The sequence below is a fragment of the Rhinolophus hipposideros genome (assembly GCF_964194185.1).
Source record: "Rhinolophus hipposideros genome assembly, chromosome: 8".
NCBI classification, from domain to species: domain Eukaryota; kingdom Metazoa; phylum Chordata; class Mammalia; order Chiroptera; family Rhinolophidae; genus Rhinolophus; species Rhinolophus hipposideros.
Window position 1 is genome coordinate 24630635 of NC_138054.1, and position 13177 is coordinate 24643811.

General features: G+C 39.9%; 1 long non-coding RNA gene across 1 annotated transcript; it reads left to right on the forward strand.

The window, feature by feature from the left end:
* Positions 1-736: 736 nt before the first annotated feature.
* Positions 737-5844, forward strand: LOC308500643. The gene is made up of 3 exons (XR_013993760.1): positions 737-1338; positions 2095-2182; positions 3468-5844. It is a non-coding gene; the product is annotated as an uncharacterized lncRNA (long non-coding RNA).
* Positions 5845-13177: the final 7333 nt, after the last annotated feature.

Here is a 13177-nt window from a genome sequence, read left to right on the forward strand (position 1 = left end):
ATCAAGCTGACCTCTTCATTCCCTCTGCGCTCTAAAATTCTTTAGGCCAAGTAAGGTGCAAGGGTCCTAAACTCCTGTGCTCCGGGACATGAACTGTTTTACAAAAATGTTCCCTTCAATCTTATCTTTAGTACCCTTTAGCAAAATGATCCTAGCACATAATAGGTATTTAATAACTGTTAACCACAACTCACCTCATTGAATAGTCATAATAATCCTCCAGGGTAAATAGTATCCTTCTCTTTGTCCCTTTAAAATTATTTTACAGAGGCTGAAATGAATACCATGGTTTATCTGCTCCAAAGTCAAGGCACACTTTCCAACACATAAGGAAATTAATGTCAATGCAGAGTATCTGTTAGAATTTTTAGAAATAGGATGAATTTTAATCTAAAAGCCAAACTAGCACGTTATTACAGTATTCTAAATTGTGGAAGATGTTTACTCATTTGACATTTTCGTGAGCATTGCATTGTTTATTGAAAAATTAGTACTTTGGCCCTTCCCTTTGTGAGACCTACAGATTAGTTAGGAAGCAAATTGTATGTATGTCAACAATGAGAAGTGCGTATAAAATGTATCACAAAAACATGCAAGATCTCAGGGCAAATGCTGAACATTATCCCTGAACTCAACGTTGTGCAGATGTTAGTGATTAAATACCATGATTGCTCTCCTGTTAAACTTTCACTAAAAAAGAATGATAATATTTAATTCGTGTGAAAAAAACAGAGTAAGCATTTCTGGTATTTCTGTCCTAATCAGACTGGTGCCCTTAGAAACTCTCTCCTTTCCCATAGGCAAGATTTCTCCCTTAGTACGAGGTCTAACAATTAAGTTCTCGAACTTATTGCAACGATACTGCTAAACTTTTTTGATATCAGAGGGGTTATTCATTAAGAATTTGTACTAACTGGACAAACAGTTAACCAAGTTTACTATTTGGAAGTGCTGAAAAGGCTGTGCAAAAAAGTTAGACAACCTGAACTTTTCTCCAGCATTTCATGGCTCTTGCATCACGACAATGCACCAGCTCACACGGCACTGTCTGTGAGGGAGTTTTTAGCCAGGAAACAAATAACTGCACTGGAACACCCTCCCTACTCACCTCATCTGGCCCCGATGACTTCTTTCTTTACCCAAAGATAACGGAAATATTGAAAGGAAGACATTTTGATGACATTCAGGACATCAAGGGTAATATGATGACAGCTCTGATGGCCATCCCAGAAAAAGAGTTCCAAAATTGCTTTGAAGGGTGGACTAGGCACTGGCGTCAGTGCATCGCTTCCCAAGGGGAGTACTTCGAAGGTGACTGTAGTGATATTCAGCGATGAGGTATGTAGCACTTTCTCTAGGATGAGTTCGCGATCTTAATTGTCCAACCTCGTATGTGTTACCAGTTAGGTCTTTTACTTTGGTTCATAAACCCATCTTTGTCCCAAATACTGCCTTGGCTTTCCTCTTTGTTCCAAATTCCATAACTTAAAGCTTATTTCACCCCATTCCTATTCCATGCAAAGAATTTAACTACCTGGGTAAGCCTTACCCCAGTGTCACACAGTAAGAAATTTATTCCCATCTATCAGGGAAATGCCTGACATGGTATCAGAATACTGGACTCTTTTCTCTAGAGGGCATAAATGTTCCTAAAACAATAAATCCAAATAGCTTTTCTTACACCGCTTGCAGTGTAACTAAATTACTGAAAAGAATGTTTTGAGGCAAATTCAGAAAATTGCTCAGTTCTGAATACTCTCAATTAAAATATAAATGGTCTTTTTCTTCCTTAAGTTAGATTTTAAATAAGAAGTCTTCAAACAAATCATCATAGACACAGAATTCTAAATTCACTAAATTTTATTCATAGCTGTTCACCTGTTTACATACATAGACACATACATAGACATAGACATTGGGTTGGGAATTACCATAGGTTGGAGGGCTTATTCAGGGAGACTGCTTCTAGAAGTGCTGTGGTGGAGATAGGCAACTATATAATTTCAGTGAAAAGCACTGAAGGTCCACGTCCCAGAGTCTTTTCCTTTTTAACTAAAATTTTAAACATGCATCCAAGCTCTTTTGTTTATTTAGGGCCTTCTCCTTGATTCCTATGTTGTATCCTGACTCCAGGCTACACCTGGTCTGAGTAAAATGTGACCAGCATCAACTCTGCTCCAAGGTATATTTTATTCCTATCAGTTCAGTATCTACCCTGTATTTTGTGGAACATTTAATAAGCTTGATTATATATATTTACTTTGTTCTTCTGTTAGGATTTTATGTTCTTCTCTTAACTTCCCACATGGCACCGACCTTACCCGAAGGAGTATAGTATGTTTAATACAATGTCAGTCCATTCGAGCAGAACCAGATTCTCACACATCTACAGTAAATGAGCCGGATTGCTCTCCCCTTCCTTCCCCAAGATGGACTGTTTTAAGATTCATTTCATAAGGGTCCTCAGAAGCTCTTGGCAGAATTGAGCACCAGCTACCCATAGCGGTCACCAAATTAATAATGTGTTATGGAATTTTGGTGTTTTTTTCCCTTCCCTGTTTTATTCCTCCAGACCCTCCTCACTCCTGCTCCTTAGGATACTTCGTAAATAAACTACTTGCATGCAAGACTGCTTTTTTGGAGACTCAGGCTAAGAGGATCCCTCAGTGGCCTTGTCTGTGTCATCCACTTGTTTGGGGGGAACGACACCTCTGTCTTCTGGGGCCACAGGATCCAAATGGGGGCTGCTGTATTCTTAGGGAACTTCATTTCCTTGGCCACAGTAGTTGATCTAGGATAGATATGGGACACAAAATGGGCCAAGTAGAGTGCTTCTCCAAATTTTATCTGTTTGGAATTAGTGAGAAAAATAGCTTTAAGTCTGGGTACTGCTAAACACTACATTGAATCTGGCCAGACATGCCAAAACTCACATCTGCCAAAAGCTGCCATGTCTGCCTCCATCTTCTGGAAGAATGCCCTTGACCTTCCCTCTCTTTTCCAAATATCTTGAGTGTGTCTTATTGGCAAAATATAAGCTATATCCAGAAATGTAGTTTCTGAGTTTCCAGTCCCTTTCATTCAGAGAAAAGCATAGGAGGAGGTAGAAATAAATGCTGATTTCTAATAAATAATATAAAACATGGGAGATAATACATACTTCATAGGATTGGAGATGATCAAATGAAATTATATACAATGGCTAGTTCAGATTAGGAATTAAATACGTGACATTAATATTCAACTCAAAAAACAGGCAAAGTGATATTGCCATGGTGATAGACTATATATATTATGGACTATTTCCCTTTAACACTTCTATAGAGATAGAATAGTCAGCCATTCCTATGAACAAGTAACATAAAAGCCAGATCATCTTTTGTGCCATTATATTATTTCTATCTGTATTACTTAATCTAGATATTACTGTATTACTTAAAATAGATATTATCGTCTCTATTTTACAGATGGAGAAACAAGCTTTAAAGAACTATGCTGATTTGCTTCAGTGGCAGAAAGAGGCCTTGAACCAAGTGTGTTTTAGCTTCAAGGGATATGGTCTTTCCTCTGTACCATGATGAATTACAACAGAAATACAAAGGGCTTCTGCAATATAAAGGAATTAATCCTAGTTGGAGGAAACTGGGAAACATTTTAAAGAAGGCAAGGTTTAGGTCTGGCCTTTGGAAGAATTGAATACATGACAATGGGGAAAGCAAAACCATTCTCCGTAGAGGAGAAGCCTAGAGAGAGGGAAGCAAAAAAACATATCTGGAGAGTGATAAGTGGTTGGGGGCTACAGAATTCATGGGGGGCAAGAAATCATGTCCCAGATGAAGCTCAGTGAGGTCAGTGACTGGGCCTGCTCATTGTATCCTCAGAGTCTAGCACAGCGCCTGGCATATATGGACTTAGGAATATTTGTTGAATAAATTGACTGAAGAAAAGTGTAGCTGGGGTCAAGATTTAAAGAGCTTTGAATACCAGGTTGGGTGTTAACTTCATTTCATGCGTGACAGAAAGCCAGCTGAGGATTGCAAAAAGAACAGTCATGTCACTGAATGTGTGGAAATATTTTCCTAGGCAGCCATGTGTAGGAGGCTCTGGAGGAGAAGACTGAAGATGGAAAGGCTGCCTACGAGATCTAGGCATGAAGCCTGAATAAGGGTAGTTGCTGTTAGAGTAGCAAGAAGATATTAAATTTTAAAAAATATTTTGAAGATGGAATCAACAAGATTTGACAAAAGATTTTTGAGTGTGGAGTGAAAAGAAAGGGGAATTTAGAGGTTACACAGATTTCAAGGCTGAATTACCTGGAAGATTGGTGATTACTCAAGATAACGAATGTAGGAGGAAGAATAGAATACGAATGCTAGCTGGAGGAATATGGGGGTAAATGATGACTTCTGTGGATGGTTTGGTTTTGAGATAACTGTGCAACACCGTGCAGATATTCAGCAGACAGCCAGCTGACAGGATCCTTAGGGAACAAGTCAGATACACAGTATATATTTGTGCATGATTCAGTTGGAAGATGCAATGGAAACTGGGGGTATAGAATAAACCATCAAAAATAAACCCAAATGATTAAATAGGGAAATGTAGATTGAGTAACACCTGGATTCAAATCTGGCTTTGTACACAGAGAGTACTTTCCAAAGAACATCGTGAGATATGAGAGGGGAAGTTAGTTAAAGTCTTTCCACATATTCTTTTTCTTATAAAAATCTGGAAAAGTTTTTGTAAAAAAAAAAATAATGATAATAATAATAACATACACTTCACAGATGAGGTAGCTTTTTTAGAAATAAATTCTTCCTTTAAAATTATTTTTAAATGGAAAACATTTATATATCCAGAATAAATTGCTTACAAATTATTTTGCAGGTACTCTATATGATCATGGATTATCTACAACAAGTGAATATTGCATACCCTTGACCATGTCCACTTGACATTATCCATGCAGAGTAAAAGTTGCTGTTTTTCTCCTACAGCAATATTTTATGAATGCCTAATCCTATATTTGATTTATTTTCTTTGTGAGTTAATTATCTTCTTAATGGGTTTGGTTTTGTAAAGATAAACCAAAAATTGAGTTTGTGAAAAGTGTTCAAGAAATGAAATTGTTCTTCAAAACAGAGGAGTCTGGAGTTCTTTAGGCAATCCAGAAGGGAAGGGGTGGGAAGGAGGAGGAAGAATGGGAGGGGTGAGAAAGAGAGAGAGAGAGAGAGAGAGAGAGAGAGAGAGAGAGAGAGAGAGAGAGAGAGAGAGACAGCAAGATAATGCGTAGCTTGGTGCCATGTAGGGTGGAGTGGGGACACCAAGAGCTTGCAGGAACAGAAATAGCCAACTTTCAGTGTCTTTTTAAAAATTATTATTCCCCCAGTGAAGCCACTACCACCATTTCTAGTCTCCACCAAACCAACAGTAGGTACTAGATGACATGGACCATCTCAAACCCCTTAAGGACTATTATTAAATAGAGGCTCAGAAAAGTGAGGTGACCCACCCCAGATGACAGAGTGGTAAGCAGTGGTGTCAGTAAGATGCCCAGGCTATTTTACACTAGGACTTGACAGAAACACTAGGGAGGGCATCAAACTTACCTTAAATTGTGAAACGGGGTTGTAAGCATATCTTAGTTGGGTAAGTTTAACATAGGGAAAAAGTTTATAAATATAGAACCAAAGGCAAATAATTTATTTGAGCACATCTACTGAAAATAAAATGTTAACAAGTCAGAGAACCAGTTAAACTTCTTATAGCAGCTCAAAACAATCATTATAGTCTCTCTGAGATGCTTACCCTAAAAATTAAATCAAATAAAAGAAATATTCATTGAAAATCTTAATTGTTCCAGTGAACTTCTTTCATGATCAAATATTCAACTGACTGCTTAGAAAACCCAAATACTTATATTTATAATCCTCCTAAGGACCCCAAAGGATTCAGAAAGTATAAAAAGTTATATGGGCATCCTACTGCATTTTGATTGCCCTCGCTGAATTGATTATATTCTAACATGTGATATTGCTATTCATGGACTTGTATTTTCTCTTCCCAGATTAAAGTGCATATTTGCATTCCATTAAATTGCCTTGTACACAGTAAGTGATGAAAATGTGCTGAATTGAATTGACAGTCTTCTCACTACTTATCACATATAATAGAAAAAAAAAACCCTAAGTTATCTTAGTAATTTAACATTTGCTTTGAAAATGGTAAGAATGTGTTTATGAAATTCTTAGACTTTTATTGTTTCCATTATGAAATTTAAATATAATTTAGGTTCACCTGAATTGATATCACACCTTTCTTCTAAGGAGCTCATTGGTCACTATGGTTTTTAAGACCACCATTTAAACAATAGATGGCCATCGCCAATCCCACCAAGATTTCTACCCACGCCTTGGCCCAGACACAGGTGTTTTGCTTAGATGGGAGAAGTGGCTCCTTTATGGAGAGAGAGAAAGAGAGAAGGGCGGGAAGGGGGAAAGACAATAAAAGTAACCGCACTTACCTGAAAAAAAATTGAAAACGAATATAACTTGTAAACATTTTCGTAAATAATTTCTCAGTCTTTTTTTCTTAAACTTTTTTTTCATAGTTATAGTAATACACTATACAATCTGTTGCTGTGTGTGTGTGTGTGTGTGTGTGTGTGTGTGTATATTTCCCCAGTGTTTATAAAAATCTTAAGACAAGTACTTAGTGACATAAACATTTTCTGAAGTTGGATTAGGGTGATATTTCTCAAGTTGTAGAAAATGATTGATGGACTATTCATAGCTTAGATGTAGGGGCTCTGAAATGTAAAGTTCTTTGGAAGATTACAAATATTTTCCATGGTCAGGAAAATAGAATTTGTCCATGTTTGAGGCAGTGACTGATACACACAAAGTACCTTTGTATCATCAAGTGCATGACACTCAAAGGAATGTTACCAGGTGATGGGAGATGGGTAACAGTAGCTGCTCATCAGGTGCTACGTGTTTTGTGTAAGAGCATGTTTACAGTTCTTTAGCCCTCTTTCTTCTTAACTGCTCCACTTCAGATATGGTCTATTGACATGTCTGCTCCCTTCCCTTCTTCTCAGCTTCCTCTCTTTCTCTCTCTCTTTGCTTTGTACCCAGTATTCACCTCAGGTATTATGAAATCAGAAGTCTTATTCCAGTCCATGATTATATTTTATTTGCTCAAGACTCCTTCTAGGTTTCCTGGAATGCTAATTCCAAGAGAATCTCCTTTGTTTTCCAACACTCACCTTGAAGTATGACCACTTGCCCTTTTCCTGGGCTAAGAGCATGTCCCAATGCTCCACTCTGGAATAAACCCCCTGAGATGTTTCAGAGAGAGCAAGATTTAATCTGCCCAGATCGGGTTCTTGCTACAGAAAAATCTCAGCTCTCGGGGATGAATCTCTGTGGCTGTCACTCTACTTCCTGTTCCTGGTTGCCTCTGAACAATGTACCCGGTCTTCACATAGTGAAGGCTAATAGTTCCTCTGCTCCCATGTCTCCATCTATTGTGGACTTTGGAGAGAGGCCCAGGCTTTTGGCTCTAACTTTGCTCAGCATTGTTTCTCCTGAGGGCTCTGAGTGGTTGTGTGCATTGAGTGGGAAAGTACTTCTGAGTTGAGAAAGTCTCTCCTCTCACTCTGCTAGCTTTCAGAATCTTCTTGGTACATCTGAGAGTCCTGGGCCTGGGGAGCAGAGTAAATCCCACAATCCTCCTGAGCACTTATGGTCTTCAGACCTCGTCCTTCATTGCAGAAACACCACAATAGTGCAGGGATGGCATCTGCTTTAAGCGAAAGATTAGTTTCAGAAACTGACTCAGAGTGATAAAGTTAAGGTAGCAATATTGCTTAGGATATAAAATGTTTGTGTTAACTATCATTGAGTCACCAGAATGGGCCATGTTTTCAATATACATTATTTCATTTTATCATCACAAAAAACATGGGAACATAGATAGTATCCTAATCACAGGTAAGCAGGTGCTGAGAAGACTGAGTGACTTTCCCAAAGGTACATGGCTACTAAACAGCAAAACTGACACTCAAATGCAGGTCTGATGACTCCAAATTCCTGGTTCTTAGCCACCATGCTAACAGCCTCCCACAGAGAAAACACTGTGATCCACTTCCCCAGCAGAAAAGCATGGGCCATATTATTATGCAACACGTTATTTGGAATTTGTACTGCTCAGTCAATGATTTACAGGATCCAACTGTAGGCAAGGTACTTTGGCAGGTACAGTTGTTATGGTAGGCACAAAGAATAGAGCTAGGGGAGAGCAATGGGGAGGAAGGGAAGGAAAAAGCACGAGAAGCAAAGGAAGGAGGAGATGAGATCATTCTTAAGAAAAGCTGCAGTTACATCTAGTTACAAGGACTGACAATTAAGTTCGTCAACTTGTTGCAATGATGTCTCTAACCTTTTTTGCTATCAGAGGGTTATTTATTATGAATTTGTACAAACTGGACAAACAGTTAACCAAGTTTACTATTTGGAAGGGCTGAAAAGGTTGCATGAAAAAGTTAGACGACCTGAACTTTTCACCAATAATTCATGGCTCTTGCATCACGATAATACACCAGCTCACATGGCACTGTCTGTGAGGGAGTTTTTAGCCAGCAAACAAATAACTGTATTGGAATACCCTCCCTACTCACCTGATCTGACCCCAGTGACTTCTTTCTTTACCCGAAGATAAAGAAAATATTGAAAGGAAGACATTTTGATGACATTCAGGACATCACGGGTAATATGACAGTGGCTCTGATGGCCATTCCAGAAAGAGTTCCAAAATTGCTTTCAAGCTTGGAGAAGGCACTGGCCTCAGTGCATGGTTTCCCAAGGTGACTACTTCGAAGGTGACTGTAGTGATATTCAGCAATGAGGTATACAGCACTTTTTCTAGGATGAGTTCGCGAACCTAATTGTCAGACCTCATATAACACTGTAAGCATTGCAGGAAAAATCTCCATCCCCTGTATTGCCATGACAGTTCTGACAAAGGCCATGTGAAAAAAACAAGGGAACCTTACCTCCTGACAGGAAGGAGTGGTCAGCAGGGACCCACCTGGAAATGTGATGCCACCCCTGAAACCTGAATATTTCACACCATTATTCGAATAAAACCCTAAGCCTCTTTGTTCTTCAGCACAGTTGCCCTCCTCCTGGATTGCCTTCTCCCACTATTTTGGGAGTGTATTATTTTCCCTTATTTTATTTTATTTATTTATAAAGGTTTTTAATTAAAATATAGCTAACATACAATACTATAATAGTTTCAGGTGTACGCCATAGTTATTCAACATTTATATACCTAAAGAAGTGGTTACCATTGGTCCAGCAACAATCTAACACTGCACTATGTTATTATAATATTATTGACTATATTCCCCATACTGTACGTTATATCCCCATGACTTATTTATTTTATACCTGGAAATTTGGACCTCTTATTCTCCTTCCCCTTGCCCCCCCCTTTCAAAATTTATCAATTAAAGTTGATATTCAATATTATTTTATATTAATTTCAGGTGTACAGCATGGTGGTTAGACATTTATAAAATTTAAGAATGACCCACCTGACTAGTCTAGTATCTACCTGACACTATACAGAGTTGTTACCATGTCATTGACGATATTCCCTGTGCTTTACTTTACATCCCCATGACTATTTTATAACTACCAATTTGTACTTCTTGATCCCTTCACCTTTTTCACCCTGCCCCCAATGCCCTCCCATCTATCACCTCAACAAATCTAGTACCCATCTGACACCACCTCCTGTCCCGTCTGGCAGCCATCAAAATTTCTCTGTATCTGTTTGTTTCTGTTTTGTTTATTTGTTAATTTTGTTCTTAGAGTCCACATATAAATAAAATCACATTACATCTGTTTTACCTGTCTGATACATTCCACTAAATACAACACCCTCCAGGTCCTTCCATGCTGCTGCACATGGCAAGAACCCATTCCCTTTCATTCCCAAGCAATATTTCATTGAATATATGTATCACCTACTCTTTATCCATTTATTCATTGACAGATACCCAGGTGCCTCTGCATCTTGGCCATTGTAAACAATGCTGCAATGAACATATAGATGTACACATCCCCTCAAAGTAGCATTTTGGGTTTCTTCAGGTAAATACACTGAAATGGGATTATTGGGTCTTCCATTGCCTTTTCTATTACCTTTGTTTTAACGCCTATTTTGTCTGGTATAAGTATTGCTACCCCAGCTGGGTTTTTTTGTTTTGTTTTGTTTTGTTTTTTTCCATTTTCATGAAATATCTTTTTCCATCCCTTTACTTCCTGTCTGTGTGTGTCTTTCAATCTGAAGTGAGTCTCTTATAGGCAGCATATGTAAGGATTTTGTTTTCTTATTTATTCATCCCTCCTATGTTTTTTGATTGGACTATTTAATCCATTTACATTGAAAGCAATTGTTGATAGATATGTAGCCATTGTTATTTTATTATTCATCTTTTTTATTTTTTTTTTGCATCTTAAAGAAATCCCTCTACAATTCTTTATAATACTGGTTTGGTGGTGATGAACTCCTTTAGCTTTTTCTTGTCTGGGAAGCTCTTTATCTGTCTTTCGATTTTAAATGATAGCCTGGATGGATAGAATAGTCTTGGTTGTAGATCCTTGCTTTTATTGTGTTGAGTATTTTGTGGCAATCCCTTCTGGCCTGCAAAGTTTCTTTTGAAAAATCATCTGACAGTCTTATGGGACCTCCCTTCTAATTTACTAGTTGCCTTTCTCTTGATGCTTTTAGGATTCTCTCTCTGTCTTTAACCTTTGCCATTTTAATTATAATGTGCCTTGGTGTGGGCCTGTCTGGGTTCATCCTGTTTGGGACTCTCTGTGCTTCCTGGACTTGTATGTCTGTTTCCTTTGCCAGGTTAGGAAAGTTTTCAGTTGTTATTTCTTCAAATAGGTTTTTAATTCCTTGCTTTCTCTCTTCTTCTTCTGGTACCCTTATGATGCAAATGTTGTTATGCTTAGTGTTGTCACAGAGGTCTCTTAAATTATCTTCATTTTGGGGGATTCTTTTTGCTTTTTGCTGTTCCATTTGGGTGTTTTCTGCTACCTTGTCTTCCAAATTGCTGATTCGATCCTCTTCTTCATCTAGTTTGCTGGTCGTTCCTTCTAGTGCATTCTCCACTTCAGCTATTGTAGTCTTCACTTCTGACTGGTCCTTTTTTATGCTTGCTATTTCTCTGTTGAAGTTCTCACTAAGTTCCTTGAGTATTCTTATAACCATTGTTTTGAACTCTGTCTCTGGTAGGTTGCTTGCCTCTATTTCGTTTAGTTCTTTTTCTGGTGTTTTCTCCTGTTCTTTCATTTGGGATGCATTTGTTTGTTTCCTTATTTTGGTTGCCTCTCTGTGTTTGTTTCTGTGTATTAGATAGATCTACTATGTCTCCCAGTCTTGGCTGGGTAGACTTATATAGTAGGTGTCCTGTGGGGCCCAGTGGCACAGTCTCCATGGTCACAGGAGCAGGGTGCTCCAGGAGTGTCCCTTGTGTGGGTTGTGTGTGCCCTCCTGTTATAGCTGAGCCTCGATTGCTCCTGGCAAGTGAGTGGGTGGGATTGACCATTATGTTGACTGGCTGTGGGGTTGGGCCACATCCACAACTTATGGGCTGCTGTGTGGGAGGTTTACCCCACTGAATGGGATTCATCCCGGTGGGCTCCGGTGCCTGTTCAGACCACCCTTTGTGTATGCTAATTGTGGAGCTAATTGGGGGGTGCTCTGTTGCGGTCTGAAGCCAGTCTTCAAGTATGTTGGTTCTGGGGTCACTTGGGACAGGCTCTGGTGCAGGCCTAAGTTAGCCACTGCTTGTGATTGGCTGCGGACTACCTGGTAGGAGCTACAAAGCTATCTGCAGTTGTTCTGGACCTAGAAGCACGTGGGAGAGGCCATGGTGCAAACCAAGGACATCTTTCACCAGTACCAGGCCTGGAGTAACTCCTCAAACTGCCAGGACTCTCAGAGGCCTGCTGCTGCCTGCCAATTCCCTTAAGGTTCAGACACTGATAAAGCCTCATGTCATATGTAAGTTGGGTGAGGCAGAGTCTCCGGGAGTCACTGGAATGGGAAGAGTTGTGGTCACCAGGTTAATGTATATTCTGGTTTGGTGCTGGTGCTGACCCTGGAGTAACTCTGCAAAAGTCTCAGAGCACACTGAGGCCAGTCACTGCCCACCTGGGACTGGAGGATTCTGATAGTTTTCCAAGAAAAAGTGCAATGCAGGCTAGACTGGCTGCTCCTGGAGAAAATGCCTTGGGTGGTGTGTGAGTTGGATGGGGTGGGATCCCAGCTGAGTTAGCAGGGCAGAGCAGCGAGCTCACCAGGCTAATCAGATTCAGATTTGGCCTGTGGTGGGGCAGGCTCAACACAGGCAAGATGGCGCCCTCCTGCCAGCTGCACTGAAGAAGGACTCCTCACAGGGAAAATGCTGCCTGTCCTCCAGTCCTCCTCCTGAAGGCACCACACCTCAGTCTGCCTCCCCATATGTCTCTGAGGCCCGCCTGAGTCACCGTCCCTCCACTGGAGCCCAAAGTGAGTGACTGCGAGCCAGTGAGTTAGTGCACGGGCTGGTTAAGAGAACGTCTGAGTTTCTTGCAGCCTTCAGTCCCACCCGAATGGTTGGAATCCCCACTGTTTTTCACAGCCAGATGTTGTGCTCTTGTTGGCAGCAGTACTCTGTGCTGGAGAGGCTGGTGCAGGGGTCTGGGGTCCCTCACTCCTCCTGGGGGAACAAACATGACCAAGATATCCCTCCTGTTTCTCAACCACCACACACTTGTGTGGGGCTCATTTCGTGTCTCTGCCCCTCCTACTAGTCTTGACATGGCCTCTTCTTTAAATTTTCACTTTTAGGACTTCCATTTGGCTAGACTTCAGATGGTTCTCCAGGTTGGTTGTTCAATAATTTAGTTGTAATTTTCATGTGTTAACAGAAGGACACAAGCACAGTGTTTATCCACTCCATGATCTTGGATCTCTCTGCAGAACTTTTTAATCCTCCCAAACTAAAACTCTGTGTCCAATAAACAATAACTCCCCATTCTCTTATTCCCCTACCTCCTTGGGAACCACTGCTCTACTTTCTGTCTCTATGTGTTTTATTATTCTAGGTACC